The 6,640-nt window shown below is 33.4% G+C and overlaps 1 long non-coding RNA gene across 1 annotated transcript; it reads left to right on the forward strand.

Annotated features, from left to right (window-relative positions):
• The first annotated feature begins 229 nt into the window (after positions 1-229).
• Positions 230-3,518, forward strand: LOC112004608 (uncharacterized). The gene is made up of 2 exons (XR_010629511.1): positions 230-1,874; positions 3,274-3,518. It is a non-coding gene; the product is annotated as an uncharacterized LOC112004608 (long non-coding RNA).
• The last annotated feature ends 3,122 nt before the right edge of the window (positions 3,519-6,640 follow it).

A 6,640-nucleotide genomic window follows, 5' to 3' on the forward strand; every position in this document is an offset into this window, starting at 1 on the left:
GGAGTAGGTAATTAATTTGTCATACAGTTGGTCTTATTTAATGAATTGAGCAGGGGATAGCTTTTCTTTCTACCATCATGTCATGTTAAGGGCTAGCTCAAATCAGTTCCTTGAATTTATATCCCTTAGTCTCAGGAGCTCCCGTGTAGTAGGTGTGAATAGCCTTTTCACTCTTCCTCTTCACCAAGCCTGGTACCTTTGGTCTCCACACGAAGGTTCAATTTTCCTTTCTTTCTATTCAATTCAATTCGATTTGATTCGATTCTTTCATTGTTGCACTTTAATGCTCGTTGCTTTTTATTTGATCTATTGTGTTTCACCGAATCCATCACTTTATCGAAATTAAACCATGCAAATTCAATCCATATTTGATCGAATTGATCAATTTTGATGTAGAATCAGATTATTCGAAAACTTGTTTTTTTCATTCAGATTCTCATCGAATCAAATCTTAGTATAACTGCACTACTTGTCTGGATCAGTGAGGCTTGTGAAAATCAATTTGAATTCTCTGCCTTTTCGTATTCTGATTGTGTTGATGAATAAATATTGATTTCTCTATTTCGCTTTGGATTCAAGAACTATTAGTTTATCAATTGCTGCGTTACTACGCGATTGTTGATATATGTGTTAATTTATATTGTTTGTTGTTTTATTGTGTGGAAAATGCTTGGGCACTCTTTTTGTCTTTGTTTGTAGTATTGGCCTTTTTGTAATGGCTGGGTGGTGAGAATCTTTATGACACTATCCATTTAGGATGTTCCACATGCACAAAAGTTTAAGTTTCATGAAGTCACTCGATTTATTTATAAGGTTAAAAAGATTATAATCATAGAGGTTATAATTAACTTATAAAGGAAAAGATAACTCCATTTAATAAATGTAGCTCGAGATGGTCAATGAGAAGATAATACAGCAACCAAATGTCGACGCATTTTATATAGAAGGCAGACGTATTTCATTAATTATCTTTGTATTATCTTGAATGTCGTACATAAGACTGGTTTTAGGCTTTTAAATTAATGTCTCTCTCCATTCTCCATCCCTGTTATGGTTAGATTTTTGCCGTTTTCAAGTTAAGTATCACTTTTTTTTAATGATGACAATGGGGGCAATGTGGGTCCGAATGATGGGTCTTCACTCCCATCCTACATTGACAAAGAGATTACTCTGTTCTTGTGGGGTCAAGTTATTTAGATTGGTTAAAGGAGTTAAGCAATGATTCTCGAACCTTCGAAGCTAACTTATTTTGATAACAGTTGGTTAACTACTTTAAGCAATTAAAGGAGTTAAGCGGAGAAACTAACTTGTTTTGTCCTTTAAGCTATTAACCTAACTTGTTTCTAATGTGTATGTGTGTGTGTAAAATTCCGTTGCAGATTGATAAACTTGGTTGTTTATAGCAGATGCAGAATGTTTTAGAAAGGATATGGATTGACATAGACATTACCCTGATTGTGTGCACGTGTATGCGTGTGAAATTTCATTGGAAATTGTTGCATTTCGATGTTTATGACTGATGAAGAATGTTTTGGGAAGTCTGGGTTGACAAAGAGATCACTCTGTCCTTGGCGTCATGTTAGTTAGATTGCCTAAAAGAGTTTAGCTATTAAACTAACCTGTTTCAACAAATTGGAAGAATAATATTTCATTTTATGTTTCAGTAACCTTCAAAGCTAATATGTTTTGATAAGTTTTGGTTAATTTCTTTATTGTGTAAAGGAGTTAAGTTGCTTTGTATGTTTCTCTATACATTGTAATCTACTAAGCATATTTTTCATTTATCTTTGGTCAATTACTTTTCCAACTCTGGGGGAGAAGACCACAGTGATGTCACCTGAAGTATTTATCAGTGCAGGGGTTCCGTGTTGCAGGTGAGCTTGTGATTTGTGTTCCTGTTCTGCTTCTCAATGTTCTGTTTTGGCTTTCTATGGACACACTAAGATGAAATTCAAAGCATGAATCACATTTAGTGGCTTGAATAACTAATGATGTTATTAGCTTAGGATTAACTTTTGCTCTGATTCCTCTAACCTGCAATTTCAACCTGATTAATGGTAGAAGTTGAAATATTGGTTGAAAGAGAATAAAATCACATTGATTGCACACTGAAAATATTCTTTGCAATCCATTACAGCATCCTTGATTATAGCTGCCTGTGATATGCATTCATTATCTTAGGTATGGCATGAATTCATATCTGTGTCTCTTACTCTATCAACTACTTCAAATCAGGTTAGTGCAAAATGCTAGGGAATTTGTTGTCACTTTCCCAAGCTATCATACAGGGTTCAGTCATGGTGAGAAACCTTTCAGCTTTAATATGGTAGTTTGAGGTTCGAATTGTAATGGTGACTCTTGTTGCTGTTATTAAATGAGAATACCTATTTTAATATGGTATCTTGAATTTGATATTGTGGAAAGGTGTGTAGATATATTTGCTGGGAAATTAACAAACTTTTGGTATTCTGTTTCAATTTAGACATGGACCACCATTGAAAACCAAGAATTATAATATAGGTATGTTGTATATCGCATTAGTCTATCAACAAATGCTCTCTTTGATTGCAAAACATAGAACTTTCAAGTGCTACTATTTATTTTTAATGGGTATGCACTTATATGGTTGGAGAACTATGCTTATTTAAGAATCCTAATATTAAGTAGTTGAATATGAAACAAATTACTTGTTATGCACTCTGTTTAGAAATTTAGAGGATGGTTTGGAGTAGGAATGGGTGTCTCTGGTATAGGATGCCATGATTACTATGCTTGTTTTAAGATCTATGTTGTGGCCCTTTATTAATTTATATAGGTGTAAGCTTATTTATTGGATGATTTGGTATCTCACTAGTTTTGGTTCTGCTAAAGTCTGTTCCTGCTTTTAGGTTATTCTTCATGTGTTTCTTTGGGTGTTCCTTACATGTTTCAATTTCATAATCTAAATCATTCTCTCTTTTTCAGAAACTTAAGGGCACTCATAATGGCTGAAATGTTCAATTGCACTAGCTGATAACTTCTTGCTTTGGAGATGATGATGAAGAATAAAATGTATAAAAACTTTTAACTCTTCAACAGATTTGGTCTTTGTACAGTGTGGTTGTTGATATCTTTTCTCTTAAATAATAATTGACATATCACTTTTGAGACCATTGATATCACTTTTGCTATACATCAATATCATAGCATAGTATCTCAACAATTGTGAATTTTTTTTTTGGGTGTTCCTTACATGTTTCAATTTCATAATCTGAATCATTCTCTCTTTTTCAGAAACTTGAGGGCACCCATAATGGCTGAAATATTCAATTGCACTAGCTGATAACTTCTTGCTTTGGAGATGATGATGGAGAATAAAACGTATAAAAACTTTTGACTCTTCGACAGATTTGGTCTTTGTACAGTGTGGTTGTTGATATCTTTTCTCTTAAACAATAATTGGCATATCACTTTTGAGACCATTGATATCACTTTTGCCATACATTAATATCATAGCATAGTATCTCAACAATTGTAAATTTTTTTGTGTGCATGTGTATATATATATATATATAAATATATTGTGCATGATTGTGCTTTTTAAAAAATAAAATAAAATAAAATCTTATTTTGAGGGTCAAGAGACCCCTTAAATAACCTTATTTATTAAGAGTTGTAAATGTAAATATTTTAAACCTTGGTAAAAGGTTATTTAAGAGTATCTTGACCCTCAAAATAAGATTAGAGCACTTGTTTTGAGGGCCACAAAGGCCTTCAAAATTTCCTTTTCGACGGTATAAGCTTCGAAAGTTATCAAAAGTCAATTGGACTCTTAAAATAATTTTTTTCAAGGTTTTTTAATACTTTTTTCAAGGGTTTTGACCCTTGAAAAAAGTTTGATTTGTTGTATGTATATTATATTTTTGTAAAAATATTTCACGCATTGCATTTGCAGGTATTTACGACTAGTTTTTGCTCAAAAGTGGAGAGTTTAGCTAGTCAATTATTTCTATGGACAGAAATTAATTCAAAGTTCATCTACATAGTACATATAGACTCTAAAGCAATATATCAAATTCTGAACATGCTATCCATGTTGATGTCTTTAGGTGGTGGTAAGGTTCTGGCTTCTGGGTTAGGATCGGTTTATGTTTAGTGATGAATATGACATTATCACTCGATGGGAATTTTTATGTGATGAATATTCCACGTAAGACAAAGCCTATTTAACGTGACCAGGGTACAAAACAAAATAGTCGTAACAAATGGGTTGTACAGGGCCCACGCTTTATTGACAAAAGTCAAGCCCATGGTTTTGTCCTAACTCCTAACTATAATTTTATAATTGACGAAGAGGCAAATGCCCTTATGAGTTAGTTACTTGCGCATTTACGCTTTATTGACTTAAGTCAAGCACTGTTTCTCAACCCAAAAAAAAAAAAAAAAGACTTCAGTCAAGCACTAATTTAGGCTTTATTAACTTAAGTGGAGCACTAATAAAAAAAATTTAGTAACACATACTATTACACAACTTTTTTATCATAATTATGATATGGCAAAGTGTGAGTAATGAGAAAAAAAAAATGTAAGTCAATATATATATATATGTAAATGATAGGTAAACACAAATAATTCATTGTATTGAAATTATGGCAAAAAATTGGAAAATTGCTTGTGGTCGTAGAACCGTTCATTTTTATTGACATAAGTGTATAATTTAAAAAAGGGTTAATCTTCTTCGCTTTTTAAATTTTAAGCACTATCTACTCCTCAGTGATATCTCCAATGGTCTCTCTAAATTTTTGTATTGTTTGGAGAATAAACAATTACTTTTAGCTTTTGCCTACCAAGGCCAGCAAGGCCCCGATAGAAAGGCCCCAAATTAAAATGGGGCCAATAAGTTTTTTTTTTTTTTTTCCTTCTAATTAAAAAAAAGTGTGTAACTTGTACATTTTTTTTTTTTATCATATAGGTCTTATAAATTAATATGTCTAATCACAATAAGTAATTCAATATTTATTTATTCTTTTCTTGAAATGTCACATCAGGTTTGTAAGTTTTTTATTGTAAATTTTATAGTACTTTAGAATTTTCTTCACAAAAAAAAAAAAATATATATATATATATATAAAAAAAAAAAAAAAAAAATTTGTTGCCAGGGTTGCATATTCTAGGTAGGATCATGTTTTGTGTTGAATCTTGTGGTATTTTAGGATATAGTCATGTATATTGAGTGCATTTTTTCTTCGGAGTGTATAATTTGAAGTATTGTTTGTAAGCATTATAGAATTTTGACTTACAGTGTGGAGATTTCAGCATGTTATATCATATTGTACACTTTAGATTATATAATATATATATATATACACACACACACTCCTAAATTTTCTCTATTTTTTGTGTATGGCATCTAAAGATCCAACCACAGATAATCCTAGTTGTCTAATAAGCTTACATAATTACACTAAGGCTGTGTTTGTTTTGGCTTCAAATTACTTCCGGAAATGCTTTTCCGTAAAACTTAAGTGTTTGGTTGAACTAGTAAATTCAGTCAACTGAAATGGTTTTCCCCTTTGACCATAAAATAACCCAAAACACTTGGAAATGATTTTCCGTTCATATTTTCATTTCAAACCATTTCCACTCTCCTTAGAAAATTTCTCTCCTCACTCACTCTCATCACTCATGCCAAGCCCAAGCCGAAGGACGAAGAGAGCTATCGCCGGTGAAGCCCAGATCCAGTCCCAGACGTGCAGGCGAGAGTGAGCTAGATTGAACCAAACCCCAGACATGCCGGCCGGCGAGATCGTGCCTTTGAGATCGCGCTTGCGAGATCGCACCGTCCTCCTCTGGGTCAGATCATCACCTTCGAGATCATCCTGTCAAGATCGCGCCTTTGATTTTTGAACCGGGTCTAATCGCCGTCGCCGCTGCCCCCTAGATCGCGTCGTCCTCCTCTGGGTCAAATCATCTCCTCTCGATCGCGTCGCCGCCGCCCTCTCGATTTCGTCATCTGCCACTCACCGATCTGCTTTCTGTCTTTGATCTCTGATTTTTTTGTTGTTGTTGTGGTGGTGTGGGTGGTGGTGATTTGGTGGTTTTTGTGTTGTGTGGTGGTGGATTTTCTGTGGGTTCTGATGTGTGGGTGGTGGTGGATTTTGTGATATAAAATTTGTTTGGAAGCTAAGAAAATGGCTGAGAAAATGTGAAAAATTGGTAGGAAAATAGTATTTTCAGAATATTACCAAACACCAGAATTGATTTTCTATAAAACGAATTCCGAGATAGCCAAACAGCCTGAATACATTTTCCTTTCCCGAAAATAGAATTTCCAGAAAATATTTATTTTCTGGAAAATATTTTACATGAACCAAACACAGCCTAAGTGTATGATGAGGAGTTTCACTTACCTCCAGTACTTTTTAATTGGAGGCCTCCTTTTGTTTTAAATACACAATGGTAAGTGGTAGTGGGTTTTAAATCTCCACCTTTTATTTAGTTAATGGGTGATGTGGCGGTCAGTTTCTCAGTAAAACAAAAGAAGATTCCAGTTAGAAAAGTACTGGAAGTAAGCCAAACCTATGTATGATCTCCAATGTAGTTTTTACTCAAAATTGGATAGTTTAGCAACTGAATTTTTTTTTTTTTTTTTTTTTTTTTA

This window comes from Quercus suber, unplaced genomic scaffold (assembly GCF_002906115.3).
Source record: "Quercus suber isolate HL8 unplaced genomic scaffold, Cork oak 2.0 scaffold_98, whole genome shotgun sequence".
Classification (NCBI taxonomy): domain Eukaryota; kingdom Viridiplantae; phylum Streptophyta; class Magnoliopsida; order Fagales; family Fagaceae; genus Quercus; species Quercus suber.